Below are 23,153 nucleotides of genomic sequence, written 5' to 3'. Positions count from 1 at the left end.
ATGGATGTTCAATAGTTTATTTGCATGTGTGAGTATGTGTGTGAGTAACTTTTGGATGACTGTTGGTGTGTAACAGGATATATAGGTGTATCACTACATATGATGAGTGAGTGTATGTATGAGTGAGTATATAGAACTGTTGGTGAATGAGTGGATGTGTATATAGATGGTGGAATTACTGAATTGGTTGTTGTAACTGGTATGGGTATCTCATATTTTTTTAAAATTGTAGTTTCTATTTTTGAATATGTGTTTCAAAGGTTACATTACAGTGAAAGGAGGTCTGTCACTCTGTCACAAGGATGGTGTCATCAGTGATGTCATGAGTGATGTCACTGACCATGTCATGAGTGATGTAATATGTGACGTCATCAGCAGTGCATTGCACGCGCAAGTTTTAGTGAGTCCAACTAACTATAAGGTGGGAATTTCAATGGTTTTATGCTAGTAAAACTTCCAGCTAACTATAACTGGAGTGAAACCTATGGTTTTTTCAGTGAATTTAATAGGTTTTTTAAATGCTAATTCCTAACTATAACTGGTGTAAAACCTATGTTTTTTTCAGTGAATTTCAATGTTTTTTTAATAGCAAATCTCTATAGGTATAAAAAGTAAAAATTTTTATAACAAATTTTATATTGTATAATTATGTAATTTTATTATATATTTTTTTTTTGTCCCGGGGCGCGTACCGGTGAACGCACGGGTGAGCGCAATGTTACGGCGCGCCCCGGGGCACGTACAGGGGAGCGTCCCGTTAGCGCTATTCCCGTGAACGAAAACAACATCGTGACGTATCGCGTAGCCGCGTGATGCGTCATACGACGCACTGCGTAAGCGCACCCGGAAGCACGCGAGCGCATGCGATCGCGCAACGTCCTGACGTGCTTACGCTACGCACCCCCGGGCGCGCCCGGGGCGCGTAGCGTAAGCGCGTCGGGTCATGTGATCTGAAAATAACACTTTTCATTGGTGCAGATCAGTTTTGGTTTCCAAATGATTAAAGCCCGGATCATGTGACTTGAAAATAACACTTTTCATTGGTCCAGAACAGTTTTGTTTTCCAAATGATGAAAGACCCCACCTTTTTTCCTTATTCTGACTTTGTCCTTTGACTGAGGAAGACCTGTTTGAACAACTTAGAGAAATATTTTGTACTTTAAAATGGCTACAGTAGCAGCAGCAGCTGGAGCATCTGCACTACCACCACCACCACCACCACCAAGAGGACCCCCACAACATTACATTGGTGGTCAAGAAGAGGAGGAGGAGGAAGAGGAAGAGGAGCAGGGGAGAAGATGGTTGCATGAAGACAATACCCCATACCAGCCAAGGCCACACATTGTATGGGAGTTTTTTTCTATCCCGGAGGGCAAGTAAAAAGTCAATGCGGCTAAGGTGACTTGCCTAATCTGTGGAATGGAACTTTCAAGGGGGAACCCTAACAAGAAATATTCTTTTGGTAATAATACCATGATTAGACACATGATGCGCAAGCATCCGAACAACTATTCTAATGCAGAGATGAGGGAACTGGCCAGAAACCTCCCCCAATCTTCAAGGACCACCTCCAAAAGAAAGCAACCCTATCAATCGGGACCAGAGACAACGGAGACGATGCCTTGCATTCAGCCACGATTTGCGGATTTCCGAATTACATGTATATATTGTGGTAAGCTCATCTCCTATGGTGAAAAGAGCGTAAAGCTCGTCGTCCTTGCTGGTGACAACCACAATTGCCCCAAAAAACCCTAATTTTTTTATGTTTTTGTTTTTTGCTCCAGTTGAGCCATTTTCAATTCCCTTTTTTTTGTTTCTCCCCATAAAAAATACAAAAAAATTATAAAACTGTTCAGAAAAGCAAAAAAAAGTACAAATTGTTCAAAAAAACATTAAAAAAATATAAAACAACAAAAAGAAGAAAAAAAACAGTTCTTTTTAGAACTACCTCTAATTTATAAAAATAAACATATATTTTTAAAGAATCTCTGTAAAAAAAAATTCCTCAGGGTACGTGCACCGGGGCGTGCACCCAAAAAAAAGAAAAAAAATTAATGAAGGAGTTAGCATGAGGGAAGAACACAAAGAGAGTAATGTTAAGAGAAAGAGAGCTAGATGGAGAAACACAGAGGGATTGTTTATTACATAGTAAAAAACAGAGAAGGTGTAATAGGGTGAAAGTGAGAAAAGTAAAATGAATAAGGGAGCGAAAGAAGGGAAGAGAGAGGAAGAAGACTAAAGTAGAGGTACTGGTAGAATGTGAGTGGGTGTTGAAAGTAAAAGGAAGGACAGTAAAGAATGGGGAATGAGGGGTAGTGACGGAACCGGAATAAATGAACAACGGTGAGGGAGGGTGAGAAAAGAGCAGTGAGTGTAAGTAACGAGGGGTGAAAGAGGGTGGATAAAAGTGAATAAGGGTAAGACATGGGGAGTGACAAAGAGAAAGGACAGAGAGAGTAAAGGAAACAGTGCCTGAATGGGTCTGAGTGAAACAGCAAAAAAAGGTAAGTAATGCAGTGTGTGTGACTTATAGGGAGTCACTGGGTGTAGGTCAGGGTGTGGGTGTGTAAGGTGTGTCTGTGGGTGTGGGGTGTTTCGGTGTGGGTGGAGTTGAGGGTGTGTGAGATATGTGTGAGGGTTGTGTGGGTGTGGGGGGTATGTGTGTGGGATGTATGTGTGTATATGGAATGTGTGTGTGTGTATGAGGAGTGTGTGTGGGGGGTGAGTGTTTGTATGAGGTGTGTGTGTGTGGGCTGTATGTCAGAGGTGTGTGTATGTGTTGGGAGGGGGATGAGGTATGTGTGTAGGAGTGAAGTAAATAATTAAGAAAAAGAGAATGAGTAAGGGAGCAAAGGAAGGGAACAGAGGGTAAGTGAACTAAAGAATGGGGACTGAAAGAAGTTAAATGTGAGAGGGGAAATAGGGAAAGGGGAGTAAACATGGAGAATAAGAATAAGTGAACGAAGCAGACTAAGGCAACAGGAGTGAGGTTGCTTGAGAAATTATTAGTGAGGTTAAAGCAAAGGGTGATGACAAACTACATTTTTTTAGTCACACTTACCATATAATAAATGTAACTTTTATTACATTTTTTACTACACTTTGTATCTGTGAAAGAGAGAAGAAAAAATAAGTTATGATTAGTAAAATATCTATTTTAAAATAAAAGATACAAATGAAGAGGTTAAAAATCATAACAGTGTATTTAGAAATAAAGTAAGAGTGAAGGACACAAAAAGAGAAATAACGTAAGGTAGAATGACAAAAAGAGAGAAAAAGAAATAGAAGGAGAGCAAATTACTAAGAGTAAGGCATATAGATTCACTGACAGAGAGGAAGAGAAGAAGAGAGAAATGAACTGAAGGTAAGAAAGATACTAAAAGAATGTGAGTTAGCAAAACTAAATCAGGAAACAGGAGTAAGTAAAAAGATAATGACTGAGAGGGAAAGGAGTCTAATTAAGGATGCATTTAGAAGAATGAGGAATGGAAGATAACTGAGAGTAAGTGAAGAACAGTCATAGAGTGAAGGGATGAAGGGAGAGAGGGTAATATAGAAGGATTGAGTGAAAAGGAGTGAGGAAGTTAGTAGACAGACAGACTAAGAGAAAAACTGAGTGAAGTGGAGTACAATGAGTGAGGAAAGGAAATGAGTAAGGGAGCAAAAAAAGGAAAGAGAGGAGAAGAGGACTAAAACAGTGGTACTGAGAGAAAATGATTCGGTGATAAAAGTAAAGAGAAGGACACTAAAAGATAGGAAATGAGGGATAGTAATGGAACCAGAGTAAAAGATATGGGATGAAGAACGATGAGAGAGGAGCAGTGAAGTTGTTGTAAGAGAAATGATAGAAGGTAGATAAACACAACTGAACATAACACAAGGAGAGTGAGGGACTGAGGACATAGAGGTAGTGAACGGAAAATAGACAGAAGAGGTCAAAAGAAAGGAGCAAACAAAGATAAGCGAGGGAGAGTGGGTGATTTATAGTGATAGAGTGCGACAATACTGCTGAGTGAGTAAAGAGGAATTACTAAAAGAGCAAAGGAGTAAAATACGGAAAAGGGAAGTAAAGCAGAGAGACTAAAAGCTGAAAAGTTATGCAAGGGAGAGAGGGGATGCAGACAGTTGAAATGAGAATGAGGGGTTGTGAAAGAAGTGGAGTAAAGGAACGGGGGTTACAGAGAGTGAGAGAAAGACATTATAAGTGAGTTAAAAGAGCTGAAAGAGGATGGAAAAAGGAAAGTGAGTGTCAGACAATGGGAATACAATTTAATTTACACAATCCAAAGTATAGAATAACTTGTACAACCTGTTACATAGTTTATTTTTGCTGTTCTCAGAATATATTGAATTTCACTTAAAACAGTGAGTTCAAATTACTCATCATATGACAGCGGGAAAAAAAAACACAATCTAAAAGATTGTGTTTTAAAAAAAACCTTAGATACTGACAAATGACAAATGTACACTAATCTTTGATTCACTTACTTTTCCTTTAGGCCAAATAGTATATCATGAAGGTCCTTTTCTCGTTGGAAAGTACTCTGCTGTTCACTAAAAAATCCATTTCATTGACTTTCTAGAAGAAAAGCTCCAAGAACATCTGAAATATTTTCATTATTTTCATATACTCCTTTTTTTCAGTCATGACTCTTTACTCATTCCTTTACTTTTCCTTTTGGCCAAATAGTGTCAGATGTATGAGTATATTTTCAAATTAATTCTAAGAAACTCTGAAATTACAGTTTTTCCTACGTTCTGAAAGAAAGGCTCATACAACATTTTCACAATATTTAAGTATTTGTAAAACCATCTCTGACTCACTCATGTTCATCATTTTGTATAATACTGATATCACTTACTATGAGATCCACTTACCATACCTTTATGAGAACTATAATTTGTATATTGTTTTCATCACTTTTACGCACAATATAATTTTAAACAGCAAACTAACTTTTATTAACTGCTCCTGTCTTCATAGGGCAATTACCTTTATTTAAATTTTGGTTCTAAAAACACTAGGTATGATTTTTTTAAGTCAAAAGGCAAACGTTGTTTGAAAGTCAAATGAGTGTCATTACACTGGGTCCAACCTTTACGACTTTTTAAATAGCATGTGTAATGCCCTGATGTTGTTGAAGGACCGTCATGATAAATAATTGCTACAGTTGCAAAAGTTCTTCCTGAAATTGATAACTGAGAAGCCACAACATTTTTAATAGAAGTTGACAATTTACTTCCATCAGGTCTACATCGTTGGAACATTAAAATCACATATTTGCCATAAGTTTGTAAAAATAATGTGGACAGCATTGCAGACTTACATTGGGTACACACCATATTGTGATCAGCTGCTTTAACTAGATTATTAAAAGGCACTGATTTGCAGTCGGGTAAAGTCAAATATATAAATCTTTCAGTGTCTATTCTAGTACTACTTGATAAACTACAGTTGTCGCAGTCATGCTGCCATTGATAAGAAAGGCTAAAAAGATTTTTTATATCTACACCTTCATCTTCCAAAACATCAAACATATACATTAAAAATTCCTGACAATCCTGCTGAATATTCTGTGAAAATTGATTTTGACCAGAACATATGTCTAGAAGATTTCTAATTTCTAACACTTTCTATTTTTGCTCTATCACTGCTACATTTCTCAAACACGGAATTCAATAAACAGCAGAATGTTTGATCCCGATTTTCAACAATCTGTTCTTGTAAATTTTGAAAAAAAAAACAACATTTAGCACTACATTAGCATAGCAGTTGACACCAGAACTGTTTTCAAACTGAAATCCAACAACATCTTCAACAGAATCCTTTTTCTTTCTGCTTACAATTACAGTTTCATCTACTTTTTGTCTTTTTGCTACTACCTCACTGCAATTATTCTCATTTCTTCTTTTTCGGCCTACCACACGTTTTTCAAACAGAGGATATTGAGGCAAATGTGGCGCATACTCTCTTCTTAACCTATTGTATTCTTTAACACAATCTAGATCAGCACAAATCTTTGTTTCATCACACTCAATCAAGTACAATCCTGATAAAGTTCTGACTCGTGATAATGCCACATATGCCATACCCTCTTTAAACACAGAACTTCCAATGTTCACCAAAGCACTATCTACACTTAAACCTTGAGATTTATGAATTGTCACCGCATATGCCAAACAAACAGGAAACTGTTTTCGGCGAACATATAAGTCTTTCACAAGCAAAAACCTAGCTGAACACCGACAAATTTGTTCTATTTCGTCAATGCCATCAAATTTAATTTTTAAAATTTCAATTCCATCTCTATTTTTGTAATTCACAAAACCAACAACATGACCCATTGCTCCATTTACCAGACCTCTTTCAACATTTAAATTCCTTCTCAGAATAATACGACAATTTAAACACACATTCAGAGTCTTTTCAAAACCAGCAGTTTCAGATATAGTCTTCTCTAATGAATCCAATTTTGATTTCAAATTTTCAGACAAAATAATTGTTGCTCCCATATGCTCTATTTTATCTATAGCTTCCAGTTTCACTATCTCTTCATTTTCTAACTTTAACATTTTGTTGTTGAACATGGAACATTCTTTCAGAGTAGGCATCAAACATATGCCAGATTTCTTCTCGTTAAATTTCTTAAAAATATTCTCTAGAAGAATGTTTTCATTTGGGTACAAATTTGAAATTAATCGTCCATGTAAAGCTTCTTTTCCATGCTGACTTATTTTTCCGATTCTTACATCTTGTAGAATATTTTTATAATCTTCATCCTTTGCCTGCCGCATATTTTGGAGTAGTTCTGCATATTTGAAATTTAACCATACATTAACATTTCCAATGCTTCCTAGGCACTTCCTGGTATCTTCATGCGTGACCATTTTAAACACTGGTTGTCCTTTCACTGGAGTCAACTGCAGTAGATCTCCAAAAACAATAATGTGTTTTCCTCCGAATAACACATCATACTCTGTTCTAAGAATTTCTTGCATTCTCAAATGCACAAAAGCAAGCATTCGATTTGAGACCATGCTTACTTCATCAATGATAAGAAGTTTCATTTTCTTCAGGACTCTGGAAACTTCGGAACACGCATCTCCAGATAGCTTGTGGTATTGCAATTTGTTATCATGCTCCACTGGCAGCATCAGTAAACGATGTAAAGTAATCCCTTTAATATTATTTGCTGCCAGCCCAGTTGGAGCGGTAACAACACAAGTGTTAGCAGAATGACCAATTTCCACAGGAACGAAGAAGAATCCCTCTACCTCCAGGACACAGAAGCAAGAAGGCGAATCAAAAACACACTCCTGTCTACTGTCCCTTAAAAGTATGAGGGAATAACCCAAGGAGTGTCCAGCACTCTCATCATACGAGGGGGTCAGCTGGTAAGATGCGGAGTCTTGGTAGTGGTCCAGGCTAGGAAACAAAAAACCAGGGTGCCCCCTGTAATGTACACTCAGATATAACTACGATATAACTATGACATGCAAGGTTGCACACAGTATTCTTACCCCAGCTGAAGGTCAGGCTCGCCTTATCGATGAGTTCAGTGAAGAGGGAATTCAGGGGCCCCAAAAACAGGCCAGGACGAGTTGAACTCACAAAGGACTCACACACCAAACACATAAAGAAACAATATAGGGAGTGAGGTGTACCAACCGGCTGTGAAGGGGGAAGAAACAGCGGAGCAGTCACACACTCAGGAGGAGAGACACCCGGCCCCGTGGGACTACCAGGGGGGAGCGCTCTCTCTCAGAAGGTAGGGATAATACAGGGAAACCAGAAAGACTTCTTAGTGCCAAACGGCAGAAGGTAAAAGAAATGAATTGAGCAGGACGCCCGCAAAATGCGTGAGGAAAGGCAGGGGAGTCGCTAGAGCGAGCTCGAACGAGAACAGAGAAATGCCGATAACCGGCAAGCACTTTCTTTCAGCTCACAAGGACAGCGGGGTGCATCAGGAAGAGGCAGCAGCTCCAAACAGGCAGGGAAATCTCCAAAACACACGGAGGGATCTAAAGCACGCCACGGAGGACGCAAGCAGGAACCAGGAAATGGAGAGGGGGCCGTGGTACTGGAACAGTAAGCCAAGCAACGGCTACGTTCTGCCGCGCCTCTTTACTCGCGTTAGGGAGCGTCCATAAAGTGCATTGAACATAGGATAAGGGCTAAATAACGAATACAGGCAATCTCACATGTTAAGGCTTCTAATTCTTAACAACAAGACAGCGGTGATTCAGTCCTTTTCTGCAAATAAGTTGCAATTGCTTTAATCAGAAAACTTTTTCCAGTTCCCGCTTCTCCACTCCCGTACAGTTGGACAGGCTTAAATGATGTACATGAGCACTCTTTCTTCTCATGACTGAATCCATGTTCAACCTGTTCTGTGACTTCGTCATATATCTGTTTCTGCTCAAGGTTTAATTGTTTCACCAAATCTTCTAAATTAATTACATCCTCTTGAGCTTGCTCCATAGCTCTTTCCACCTCATCCATGACAGTGGCAGCTTCATTTAGGATAATTGGTCCTCCTAGTGGATCCTGACTCAATGAAGCAGAACTCTGACTGTCTTGAGAACTGTCTCTCGCAATCTCTGCAGCAATTGTTGCTTCTTGCTCTATTTCTTCATTCAACATTTGCAGATAATGTGGAAAAACAGGACATTCTATGGTATCCTTCGTTGCATTAAAAGAGTCTTCATAACAGAGAAAATCTCCAAGTAGTTCCTCTTCTGTACGCCATGGTTTAAAGAGTTGCAAAAGAACCAAATAGTAAATTTCTCTTTTGTCTGGATTTTCACAACTCAATTTTCGATGATTAATCAAATGGCCTTTTCTCTGCTTCACTAGACATCCTTCACATCCAATGACAGCACATATTCCATTATTGATATCTTCTCTGATGTTCCTCTTATAAATATATCTTTGCAGAACTTCATAGAGACAAGCGTTCTCAAGATAAGGACTTCTATTTGGATAGTATGTATCCAACATGTTTGTCTTCAAAATATCTGTACTTTCTGGTTCTTTCTCCGCCAAATACTCTATTTCCTGTACAGATTTCAAAACTCGGTTTCGTGTTGCAGCAAGACCTAGACTCACCCAAATGATGGTTCTAGATTTGGCATATAGACTTGCTGATGACAATCGATCGGAACATTCATATGCTCCAATTTCTCGAGGTGACAACATCTTTGGACTGTAACTGTATAATTTCTTGCTTAGGCTCTTTTCATGTGAAATGTCCTCCCACATTTCTTCAGTTCTGTCTTTTCTTTTTTTGTGATGTAAGACGTCACATATCGAGCCACAGCAATAGAGTTGTCAGCAACGAACTGAATATCCATAATAGCATTCCACATGGACAAAATCACTGGGTTGTACTTGTTGATGTACTTGGACTCTTCGTTTCTTTTTAAATTGTATGTATTTTTGGGTGATTTCCTCGTCACAGTATGTCGCAGAGAAGACATCAAATTATTTACTCTTCCTTTAGAAATCACTGCTCGTGGAAAACCAAAACGACATTTTGTGTAGAACTTGTCCTTGTATCTGAATTTTCGACGACAGTACTTTCCACAACGATGGGATTGAAAGCGTAAAACTTGTTGCCTTAAACAGTTTTATTCAGTAGTTTTCTGAACAGCACATGTTGAATACTCTTCAATGAAGCTCATCACTGTCTCATCCGAATCTGTTCCAAATGTGGGTGCATCTTTAATCCACAACAACATACGTATGTGAGGAGCACCTCTCGCTTGGTACTCCTTTCTCCAAAAGAAATCCAAAACCTCTCCAAGGGGAGGATTTTTTTTGTTGGTAATTAAAGACATCATAGCTTCAAATCTATGATTAAAATATCTGCATACATTCACTGGATCCAAAGAACACAGTTCTCCAGGTGTTTTGAATTCTATATTTTGTATATTTGCATTTGCCTCGCGTATAAATTGAAGTAAGTCGTCCCATGCATACTCGGCACAGCTAAGAGTGAGGAACCAAGTAGGAGTTCCTAAGTTTCTTAGCATACATTTCAATTCCCCATGACGACGGTACCAATACTCGTTTGTACCACGCTGACATGCCATGAAATTGATTAGATGAGATTCCAAAATATTATCTTGCAGATTAACTTTCTCCATAAAGTCCCTCGCCGAAACATTTTGGAGATGTGGTCCACTTTTCAGTATATGGTTTACTGCATAAGAAAGCCCAGACAAGTCACTTTCATACAGTAGATGAAACAAATATGGGATGCATTGACGAAACCTTCGATCTTCAGCATATAATCTTAAAGTCCGGTATTCAGATTCTGGAACTTGAAGTGGTCGATCAACATATCGTCCACCTCGACCTGTTGGAAATAGCTGTGGAAAACAACGAGCTTCCAAACTTTCTTCCCATACACTAATGGGACTTCCTTTTGCTGATTTCATTTGAAACAAGTCAATTGCATTCCCCATTAATTCTTTGGAATGCAAAGGATGAACAGTATAATGTTCATATATTTCTTCAGTTCTAGACACATCAACTTTTTCAATTTGGCCAGCTGAACATTCACTGTCTTCATCTGCAGCTGTTTCCTCTGCTCCAACACATACATGTTTGTAGTACTCATTTTTTTTGACCAAATACAACGTTGCCTTTTTGACTTTCCTAACATCCACTAAATCTTGCCAGATTTTCTTACTCTTTGTCGGAACCCCATTAACTAGAATAACCAGAGGTTCCTCTTCCACTTTCTCTACACCAATTGTATCAATATTTTTCTTGAAATCTAGAGGCAAATAAACAACTCTTCCCTTTAATCCTCTCTGTAAATCTGAAGGAGGCAATTTCCCTATCTTAGGCTCCATGCGAACAAATGCCTGAAAAGGATGGACACATTGAATCAAAATACACTCATATGTATTTAAATCCATCAATTCAGGCGGAATGTCTACCAACTGAAGATTATTATGAACAGCTCTAGCAGGCATTCTGTTTTGATTTAATTTATCATAACAATATTTCTAGTTTGATTCTTATAATGAGTTCGTCGACAACACACACAAGTAAAATTCGCCCTTTCACTTGATTTCACCTTAAACCTGATAATTTCCTGGTCAAACTTTTCTGTTCTTGAAATCTGTACATTGTCTTCCACATTACCTTGAATTTCTGTGTCAATTTCTACACTGTCCTCTTTTTCACTAAAATAACAAATCTCAATTTCTTCACAAATCTTCTTCACATCTAATTCAGTTCCATGCAAAAGAGCACTGTTTAATTGTTTAAGCTTAAGTGCTGGACTTTTTGCATAATACAACCTTCTCACTAATTTCCTCATTTTGTTATGATGCACTGCTAACATCCTAAAATGATGAAAAAGACTCTGACATACTTTTCTTGAAAGACAAGCCAGTGAATGGCCTTGCAAACCTGTCTTTTCTCTCACTCTGCAAGGATCTAAGTCTTGCAACATTTTCATTTTCTGTTTTAGAGTTTTCTTACTAAATGTACGTAAGAAGTTACAAAACAAATCGATTGATTCCTGTCGCACACTACAAATACTACTACACTTCCAAGTGTACACTGGACCCTTAGTACGTCTCCCTAAAACTTCATCAGTTAACACCTCTTCTGGTTCTCTAGGCACAAGTTTCTCTTTTTCAATCGGACAACCGTCTTTCACCTCATATGCTCGACCACTGGTGTCAACTGCATGCACTAAATCATTCTCCTAAAAGTAACTCTCCTCATTAAAAAATGGCTCACAACTTGAACTGTGCATCCATTCTCCAGAAAAAACTTTACAAAAATTAGTCCGATTAATTACTCTTTTCCATTTACTGTTTGATTTGAAAACATCAATTGTCTTGTTAAGTGTCCTAATTCTATTGATTATTAAAATAAATAATTTTTTCTTAACTTCAAAAGCATGATCAACAATCTTCTCTACACTTTTCTTTTTCTCATAAAAAGCAGATCTCTGTTTACCTTTTTTATTATTTTTTAACAAATTTAAAACCACCTTATTGCGAAACATTCGTTTACAAATGTCCCTAAATTGATTTTGCCTTCTATTCCTATACATATTATTGTCTCCTGCTGCAGTAGTAAAATTTTGGGGGAATCTCTCCTTCCTCTTCAAAATTGCTCTCTCCTTCTCTTTTTCTACATACTGCCCAACATTTTTTTTGGATCTACATATGTTCCGCAAGAAAGACTTAGTTGTCTTACCAGGAGCTTTTTTCCTGTTTTTTGAAGTATTTGTTGTAGGAGACTGCTTTAATTCCGTTGCTGTTTTTGATTTTTTTCCGCTTACATTCTTTTTGTCTCCTTTCCCTTGAGGGCATTTTTTCTTATTTTTGAAATCTTGATTTAAATCTGTGCAAAACAAAAATAAAAATAAAAAAATCATTATAGACCACTATTACCAAACAACAAAACAATGACAATAAGCAAACAATATAAACACTATAATACTTCTACATATTACCTTATCTCTGTTTTTTAAATATTATTCTAAAAAAATATTTCGGGCACATGAATTACTTTTACATTTTTACCAAGGATTAGATAGTATCTGCATGTTTAAAAAAATATATTTGCACATTTCACAATCATATCACCTGTGTTTCCTCAGATTAGTAAGCAGATTGTACACATGAGGTAAGGACTGTCCTGGGGAACATAGGTGGTGAGGCCGGTGTCTAAGAGTCCACTGGACTGCACTTCATGAAGCATATATCCCACTACACTCTTAGACACAGCCCTCACCTCCTTTCCACCTCTGGACAGACCTCTCTTCCACTACACTCCTCAACACAGGCATCACCTCCTATGCACCCATGGACAATCCTCACCTTATCTGCAACCCAGAATAGACCTCAACTCATCTGCACCATTAGACAGGCCTCAGTTCATTTACACCCCTGAACACGCCTCATCTCATCTCCACCCTGTTACCATCAATTATACTCAATGTATTGAGGCCTGTCGAAGGGCCACATATTACATAATGTTTGTCTAAGGGTCAGAGGAGGTAAGTCCTCTCAATTGCACTCATGGACACAGGCCTCAACTCCTTTGCGCCCCTGGACATGCCTCACCTCATCTGTACAATCCACTTCCTAATTTGAGGAAACACAGGTAACATACATTTCCTCTCTCTTGCAAACATTCCTACCAAGCATTACCATAAAAATGACACAAACCAGCAGCAAGCAAGCTCAGTCTGCTTCCTAATCTGAGGTAACACAGGTGACATGATTGTGAAAGGTTCAAATATTTTTATGTAATCATGCACACACTATTTGTTCCTTCTAAAAAATGTAAAAGCCGTTCATTTGCCCCAAAATCGTTCTTTGAATAACATTTTAGAAACAGAGCACAGGTCCTATGTACAAGCATTCAACTTCACTACTGAAACCTCACTATTTCACAAAATAAAAATCCTCTATCTTGCAAATGTAGATACCAAGCATTATCAAAAAGCATGACACAAACCAACAGCAAAAAAGCTCAGAGCCTAATTTATGAGGCCCTGCATTAGTTTTCCGCTGGTGATGCGTCACTTTTTGTGACGCATCGGCAGCATAAAACATGTGCCTTGTTGCGCCATATTTAAAAAATGACACATCTAGGTAGATGCGTCACTTTTTAAACCCCTGCGCCACATTATACCTGCGTCAGGTATAATGTATGCAGAGGGGGCGTTCCCCCGTAAAAAACCTTGTAATAGTGACGCAGTGAAATCTATGAGATTTCACTGCGTCACTTTTAGGACACTGTTATGTCAAAATCTTTTACCTGCTTCACAGCAGGCGTAAGACTGACGCAAACCCTTTCACATGGGACTTTGCCCATTTGAAAAGACGCATTGCTGGAGTTGCGTCACTTTTGTGACACACTCCAGCAATGCGTCACTTTTGCGCTTACAGATACGTCAGAAATACTGACTTATCTGTAACTCCTTGCGACATGATGCATCATACATTAAATATGACGCATCATTGGTGTCGCAAGGAGTGCACAGTGAAAACTGATGCATCGCTGTTTTCATAAATAAGGCCCTCAGTGTCCTTCCTAATCCGAGGTAACACAAGTGACATGATTGTGAAAGATTTAAATATTTTTATGTAATCATGCACACACTATTTATTCCTTTTCAAAAATGTAAAACCATTGATTTACCCCAAAATCTTTTTTTGAATAACATTTCAGAAACACAGCACAGGTCCTATGTACAAGCATTCCATTTCAGTTCTGAAAACTCACTTTTTTACAAAATACATTTCCTCTCTATTGCAAACATTCCTACCAGGCATTACCCAAAAAATGTCACAAACCAACAGCAAAGAAGCTCATTCTGCTTCCTAATCTGAGGTAACACAAGTGACATGATTGTGAAAGGTTCAAATATTTTTATGTAATCATGCGCACACTATTTATTCCTTCTCAAAAATGTAAAACCATTGATTTACCCCAAAATCGTTTTTTGAATAACATTTTAGAAACAGAGCGCAGGTCCTATGTACAAGCATTCCATTTCAGTTCTGAAAACTCACTATTTTACAAAATACATTTCCTCTCTATTGCAAACATTCCTACCAGGCATTACCCAAAAAATGTCACAAACCAACAGCAAACAAGCCCATTCTTCTTCCTAATCTGAGATAACACAGGTGATTAATTGTGAAAGGTTCAAATATTTTTTATGTAATCATGCACACACTATTTATTCCTTCTCAAAAATGTAAAACCATTGATTTACCCCAAAATCGTTTTTTGAATAACATTTTAGAAACACAGCGCAGGTCCTATGTACAAGCATTCCATTTCAGTTCTGAAAACTCACTATTTTACAAAATACATTTCCTCTCTATTGCAAACATTCCTACCAGGCATTACCCAAAAAATGACACAAACCAACAGCAAAGAAGAAGCTCATTCTGCTTCCTAATCTAAGGTAACACAGGTGATATGATTGTGAAAGGTTCAAATATTTTTATGTAATCATGCACACACTATTTATTCCTTCTCAAAAATGTAAAACCATTGATTTACCCCAAAATCGTTTTTTGAATAACATTTTAGAAACACAGCGCAGGTCCTATGTACAAGAATTCCATTTCAGTTCTGAAAATTCACTATTTTACAAAATACATTTCCTCTCTATTGCAAATATTGATACCATGCATTTTCAAAAAGCATCACACAAACCAACAGCAAAGAAGCTCAATGTGCTTCTTAATCTGAACTCTCTATCTATATTGAATGAATCATAACTCACCTTTACAAATGCTTTGGTAGATTGAGAACAGTGTCAGATACACACACCAATATTTCTTTAGCAGAGCAAAAGGTATGTACTCCAGGCACTGCAACCATGAATGGCACAGAAAACCTCTAATTCTACACACATATTCCTCATGGTAACCAATCAAAACTCTTCCCTCTCTATTTTCAAATCAACACCCTTCCCCCCCTCAGCCCTTTCTACCTGTTACCATAGCAACTCCCTCCTCACTGAGCTCTCAGGGTTAAAAGTTTATTCTACAACGTTGCACATGAACTCAGCAAGGATGTTTGACCTATCAATAAACCAGCTTATCAGGTGCAATCTTTCTTTTTATGACTTTTTCTTGATCCATTCAAATGACTTCTTTCACAGAACACAACCATGCACCCTAACTTTCACTTTTCAACTATCTGAATCCACCAATCATTGCTTGTGATTCAAGAGCACTGTTTTTTTTGTTGCAAACTCCTGCTGTTCCAACTGCCATTTCATTCCTACACTTCATCTGACTGCACCAGAACCTCCTCTCACCATGTACTCTGTCTGGATTATTGGACATAGCTACATCCGCTGGGCTCAAAGGTATGCAGCTATCAGAAATTTTCACAACCTTGATTTACCAAATGTGCACATAAATGGATTGGCCAAAGAGGATTGAGATGTCATCAATTGATACCATTGGTGAAAACCTTTCACCATCTGCCACACCCTGACCATATAATTTTGCACTGTGGTGGAAATGACCTAGGCACTTTGACTGGGGTAGGTCTGGAAATGGTTTTAAAGGACACCTTTGGGCAATTGATGACACTTTTTCCACAAACTGCCTTGGTATATTCCAATATATGCCAAAGACAGAAATGGAAGTGGTCCAACCAATTTTGTCCACAGATTGAGAAAGCACGGAAACATGTGAATGAATCTGTTTCTGCTTACATGAGAGACTATGGAATGGGTTCAATATACAACAACAACTTGCGTTACAACATGCAAGATATCTACAGAGGAGATGGTGTTCACTTCTCAGATGAGGGGAATAGAATATTCCTCCTGAATTTAAGATTGTGCATTGGAACCTACTTGTAGGTACCTAAATCAGCCCCAGAACCCAAAAGCTCTTTTCAGGGCTACCCTACATCTGATCACTCACAATGATTATTTTACTCTAACTTTTTTCACTAATTTTCACCAAAGTACGCTCCCCGGTACGCTCCCCGGTGCGCGTACCGTGCGCTCCCCCCGCGAAAAATTTAAAAAATATTTTATTTTGGCCTATATGGGCCTCCTAAGCCCCCCTCAGAAAACCTAGGGGGTCAGGGGGTGCCTACCGTGCCCCCTTATACCCATTCCCAACGTTGTTTGTCCTCCATCTTGTGTCTCAAATCTACCGAAACACAAGATTGAGGACTCCCGTTGCGCTGCCGGTACGCGTACCGGGGCGCGCCCCGGTGAACACTCCCAACATTTTTTAAAAGTTAATTTACATAAAAACCTCTGTAGAGAAGTTCACCAAATATAGAATAGGACATACTACATACCAGTCCCTACCATTTTCCCAAATTTGATGGAATTCCATTGAGCCATTTCGCCTGTAGCCCTCTCTAAATATCCTGAGGTAAATTACATGACAAAAACACATCTGAAGTGTTAGAATTTACAACCAATTAAAATGTTACTTTCAATTTCTAGTATTATTTCCTGACATTTGATTGGTTATGTACATGAATATAAATGAAAAAAGAGGGAAACACAGCCATTTTGACTACAACTACCTGAGGTACATCTTGAAAGGATTTTCACTTTTTTTCTTCTTCACTTCTCTCAAAAGTAAGTTGTTCATTTGTAATGAGCACTTTAAATTAATTAGTAAAAACGTTTTCTGATAGTTATTTATTGTCCCTCTGTTATAGTTATAGCTTGAGATACGCTTCTCTATTATATTTATGGATTAAGTTCGGCTTCTCTAGTATAATTATGATTTTAATTAGTCTTCATCACATGCACTTTTTAATAGTTCTACTTCCTGCTTGATACCATACACTGCCCAAACATAACTTCACTCTTAAAAACTCAGAAGTACCTGTCTGAACTTAAACCTAACAGTGCCCTATCTCTACTGATATATTTATTTTTTATACAATTTACAGCAACAAAATGGAAGGAGAACAAAAGAAATTTAATATTTCATTCGAAATTGATCTCGAGAACAACCCAGAGGAAGAGATTAATGATTTAGACTTTTTGGATCAGTCTCTTGATGAAGAGTATCTTAAATATGTGGAAGAAATGGAATCATGTAACCAAAATGAGGACATTCCTGACGAAATAATGTTGGAAGTATTATTAAATTTTGAAAAATCAGAGCAATAAATGTTTATTTAATAATTAAAAATTGTTCCAGACATTATTCTTTTTATATGTTATTCATGAAATAGTACCAAAATGAATATAATATAATGTGAGACTTATAGTATACTGTGCAACTTTTTTATGTTACATAGTGATTTTCCTCATAGTTACTTCCTTTCTCCCACTATATTATCTCCAATGTTTATTTGACATCTCTTTTTCATCTCCTGCCTCCATGTTGTTTCTGCTTTCCTGACAGACTATTGTATAAATTCCATATACCACAATAACTTCTGTAACAACATGCAAATTATCTACAGAGGACACTGTCTACATTGAATTTAAAACTCTGCATTGGTACCTACATGGTGGTACTTATATCACCCACACAACACAACAACTCTATGCAGAGCTACCCTACCTCTAAGCACTTTAAATTATTATTTTACTGTTTCACTGTGTGAGGGGGGTGAGGTGTGTGTGGGGTGTGTCTGTAAGGTGTGTGTCTGTGTGTGTGGGGGGTGTGTGGTGTGTGTGTGGGTGTAGGTGTGTGGGGTGTGTGGGTGTGGGTGGGGGTGTGAGTGTGTAAGGTGTGTGTGTGGGTGTGGGTGTGTGGGGTGTTTGGGTGTAGGTGTAGGTGTGGGTGTGTGAGGTGTGTGTGGGGGTGTGTGGGTATGGGGTGTATGTGTGTGGGATGTGTGCGTGTGTGTAGGATGTGTGGATGTGTCTGTAAGGTGTGTGTGTGTGGGGGGGGTGTGTGGGATGTGTGGGGTGTGTCTGTGAGATGTGTGTGTGTGTGGGGGGGAGGTATGTGTGTGAGTGTGGGTGTGTGGGTGTGCGTGTGGGTGTTGATGTGTAAGGTGTCGGTGTGGGTGTGTGGGGTGTTTGGGTGTGGGTGGAGGTGTGGGTGTGTGAGGTATGTGTGGGGAGTGTGTAGGTGTAGGGTTATGTGTGTGGGGTGTGTGTGTGAGATGTGTGGGTGTGTGGATGTGAGGAGTGTGTGTGTGGGTGTGTGTGTGGTGTGTGTGTGGGGTGTGTGTGTGTGGGTGTGTGTGGGATGTACTTCTAATTTCTAATTTTAAAATATTTCTAGAGCGCAACGTACACCTTGCGGTTTCTTGGCGCTGGGGGGATTGGCTACTGCAGAAAAAAAAGACCAAAAGGAAGAATAAAGGAGGTATTAGAAGAATTTAAGAGGAAAAAGCCTGGCTGAAGAGGAATGTTTTGAGATCTCTACGAAAGGGAAGGTACTGAGTAGCAGAGCGGAGGTGATCAGGGAGTGAGTTCCAAAAGGTTGGAGCCAGGGTGGAAAAGCTGGCCCCGCCCCACTTTTTCCGTGTGAAGCGAGGAGTCTGAAGAAGGGACATGGAGGAAGACCGGAGTTCTCTTGCAGGTACATAGGGATGGATAAGTGAAGTGATAAACGCGGGGGCAGTGCCCTGGCGGGCCTGAAAGGCCAAGCAGCCGATCTTAAAAAGGGAGCGTTCTTTTACAGGGAGCCAGTGAAGCTCCCTGAGAAGGGGGGTGGAATGGTGATAACGAGGAAGGCCGTACACCAGTCGCGCTGCCTGGTTTTGGATAATCTGGAGTCTACGCAAGCTGTATGCGGGAATACCATGATAGAGGGCGTTTGCGTAGTCCAGTCGCGATATCACAAGTGCAGCCACGATGATCTTAAGTGCCTGGGGGGAAAAGAAACGGGAAATAGAGCGGATAGTACGAAGAGTGAGAAAGCAAGAGGAAACCACAGAACTGATATGTGAATGGAGAGTGAGCTGATTATTTATTTTTACACCAAGAGTTTTGACTGTGGTGGAAGGGGTGGGTGAGGGACCGAGAGAGGGGGGCCAGAAAAAAGAGTTCCAGGGGCTGGATGAACCACCCGTGAGAACCAGCTCGGTTTTATCCGGGTTCAACTTAAGGTGGTTGTGGTTCATCCAGTCCCTGGTGAAAGTCATAGTAGACTGGAAGTTAGAGACAGAGAGAGGAGAAGAGGATAGATCAAAGATGAGCTGGAGGTCATCCGCGTAGTTATAGACGGTGACCTCCAGCTGCTGAAGTGCGAAAATGAGAGGAAAGATATAGAGATTGAAAAGCAAGGGGGAAAGAGAGGAGCCCTGGGGAACACCGCACGTGACGGGGAGAGGAGTGGCCGTGAAGTTACCTAACCGAACCGCCTGAGTGCGGTCCCTCAGAAAGGAGGAGAGCCAGACGAGGGCTGATCCCCCGATACCGGCCGCCTTGACACGGGTAAGTAAGATGGTGTGGTCCACCGTGTCAAAGGCGGCGGAGAGATCGAGGAGGACCAGTGCCTGGTGCTTGTTCTCATCCATGCCCTTTCTGAGATTGTCTAAGACTGCGACCACGACTGATTCGGTCGAGTGCCTAGGACGGAACCCGGCTTGGCGGGATGCCAATCCTCCGCTTGCCTCAACATGGGCGCTAAGTGCCGCAGTGACGTGGCGCTCCATCACCTTGCCCAGAAAGGGTAACAAGGAGATGGGGCGATAGTTGGCCGAGATGGAAGGTTCCGTGCCAGGTTTTTTCAATATGGGCACTATTGTTGCAGCCTTTAGCGCAGAGGGCACAACACCCTGTGCCAAGGAGCTGTTGAGGAAAGCGATGGGGAGGTCAGGGCAGCTAGAGTAAATTTGCTGCAGGACTCGTAGGTACCTAAATCAGCCACAGAACCCAAAAGCTCTTTTCAGAGCTACCCTACCTCTGATCACTCAAAATGATTATTTTACACTAATTTGTTTCACTATTTTGCCCCTTGGAACGCTGCCCGGTACACTCCCCTGTGCGCGTACCGGGCGCCCCCCGCGAAAATCGGAAAAAAAATATGTATTTTTTTTGTCCCGCGGGACCCTTTTATGGCCCCACATCAAACCTAGGGGGTCAGGGTGGGTCTACCCTGCCCCCTTTTGGTTATTTCCCCCTTTGTTTTTGCCACCTCTTGTGTCTCGATCCTACCGAGACACAAGATGGCGGCCGCTCCGGACTGTTTCGAATGTTTACAGACACCCGAAAGCCAATCAGCTTTCTGCGCGCGAACTCGCGGTGCACGCCAGGAGCGCTCCCCGGTGCGCGTACCGGGGCGCGGCTATAGATATATATATTTTTTTAAACCTAAATTACTCAAAATCCACTGGAGCACATATCTTGAGACATAGCAAAGGCACATCGGGCTACCATTCCCTACAATTTTGCCAAGTTTGGTGAAAATCCATTCTGCCGCTCGAGCTAAAAGTGAGTCCAACCGCCTTATGGAAATTAACATGGGGAAAACACGTTTTGGGACCCCCCTTTTATCTCGGCCCCCGATTGACGAATCCCCTCCAAACTTTCAGGGAAGGAGCGGAGAGCCGCGAGGCACATTTGAGGAAAATGTCAGGCAGATTCCTCAACCGGCGCCAAAGTTATTCCCAATGGAATGTTGTGATTTACCTATGGAAAACAATCCTAATAACTACCTACTGGCGACCGCCAGTAGGTAATATATATATATATATATATATATATATATATATATATATATATATATATATTCACTGAAAAAACCATAGGTTTCATACATGTTATAGTTTGCTGGACATTTCACTCATACAAAACCATTGAAATTCCTCCGTTATAGTTTGAACAGCTAACTATAACTCACGCGCCCGCAATGCACTGCTGATGACGTAACATATTACATCACTCATGACTTGGTCAGTGACATCACTCATGACATCACTGATGACATCTCAAATGACATCACTGATGACATCACTGATGACATCATCGAGTGAATGTGTGTCTTTCTGAAAAATAAATATTTTTTATATATGTATATCTAAAGGTTGATGGAATAATAAATGGGTAAATACATGTCTAAATGGATTTTTTTTTGAAAAATTGATTGTATAACTGACTTATTAAGTGTATCTTAGTGAATATATGTATTAACAAGTAATGTTTAAATATGTAAATATCTGTATCAGTGTCTCACTTTGTCTATAAGTGGCTGCATGGGTTGGTGAGTAGCTACATGAGTGTGTATATGGGTTATTAGTTTGTTTTTTGAGTATCAGTATGAGTGTCTGTATGGTTCGGTGGGGATATTACTTAGCGTATAGATGCATGAATGAGTGACTCACTATTTGTATATTTTTTGAAGACAGCATGTGTGCAGGACTGTATGGGTGGATGACTGTGTGTATGGGTGTGTTAGTGAGTGAATGACTGTCTCAAAAGTATCTTAATGAGTAACTACATATGTTTTAATCTAGTATAAGTGAGTATTGATGTATATAGGTGATTATATGTGAGAGTGAGAGATTGGACGAGTTCCTGTATAAATAAGTATGTATTTCTATAAGTGATTGTTTAAGAGAATAAGTATATGTACGTTTCTGTAAAAGAAAGTGTAGTGGTGTGTGTATAGCTGTATATGTAAATATATGGATGTTTGATAGTTCATTTGCATGTGTGAGTATGCGTGTGAGTAACTCTATGGATAAGTGTCGGTGTGAAACAGGATGTATAGGTGTATGAGTACATATGATGAGTGAGTATATGTATGAGTTACTATATAGAACTGTTGGTGTATGAGTGGATGTGTATGTAGATTTTGGAATTACTGAATAGGATGTTCTAACTGGTATTGGTATCTCCATTTTTTTTAAAAATTTAAATTCTATTTTTTGAATGTGTGTATTAAAGGTTATATTACGCTGAGAGGAGGTCTGCCACTCTTTCACAAGGATGATGTCATCAGTGAAGTCATTTGAGATGTCATCAGTGATGTCATCAGTGATGTCACTGACCATGTCATGAGTGATGTAATATGTGACGTCATCAGCAGTGCATTGCGGGCGCACAAGTTATAGTTAGCTCATCTTTTGGAGAACATGGCGGCGGTCGGCTGACTCGCTGCAGTACTCCGTGACCTGCGCTCCTGTAATTGAGCCTTCCCTTTCACAGATATGACACTACTTACCGAAAGTGCCGATTTTGCTGTGTAGGAGTTTTCTGGCCCCCACGGAGTTCCTGTCGGAGACGTGCCGGTGAGATGACGGCGGATTGAGGGTCTCGAATGCGGGCTCGGTCTTGCGATGTCTCGAGCTTCCTAGGTGTATCCCGGCTCAGCTTCGCTCGAGGAGGCGGGGCGGAGTCTGCTTTCCATGCCGTATTCTACGCAGAGAAACGGAGGAGGCTACATTGATAGTCTAGAGCCCCAAGGGAGGTTTGATTTCAGTTTGTTTTGCCGACCTGAGCCAGTGCGCCCCCGGGTTGCTCCGGGGCTGCAGAAGTGGGTGGTGGCAGCCCTGGAGTTGTGGGGGGGTAGGAGAGTGCGAAGTTTGATCCCAGCGGTTGGGGGCAAGACCGGTGTGGTGCAAGGGCGAGATAGCAAGTTTGAAGTAACTCTGCCTGAGGTTGTGCCTGTCTCTTTGCCTGAAATCACGGCGGAAGGTGGTACTGAGGTGTCTCTCAGAAGAGATTGTGACGAAGGCGCTAAAAAAGGTGTGC

The sequence above is a fragment of the Lissotriton helveticus genome, chromosome 4_1 (genome assembly GCF_964261635.1).
Source record: "Lissotriton helveticus chromosome 4_1, aLisHel1.1, whole genome shotgun sequence".
NCBI classification, from domain to species: Eukaryota; Metazoa; Chordata; class Amphibia; order Caudata; family Salamandridae; genus Lissotriton; species Lissotriton helveticus.
Note: the sequence above shows the minus strand (reverse complement) of the source record.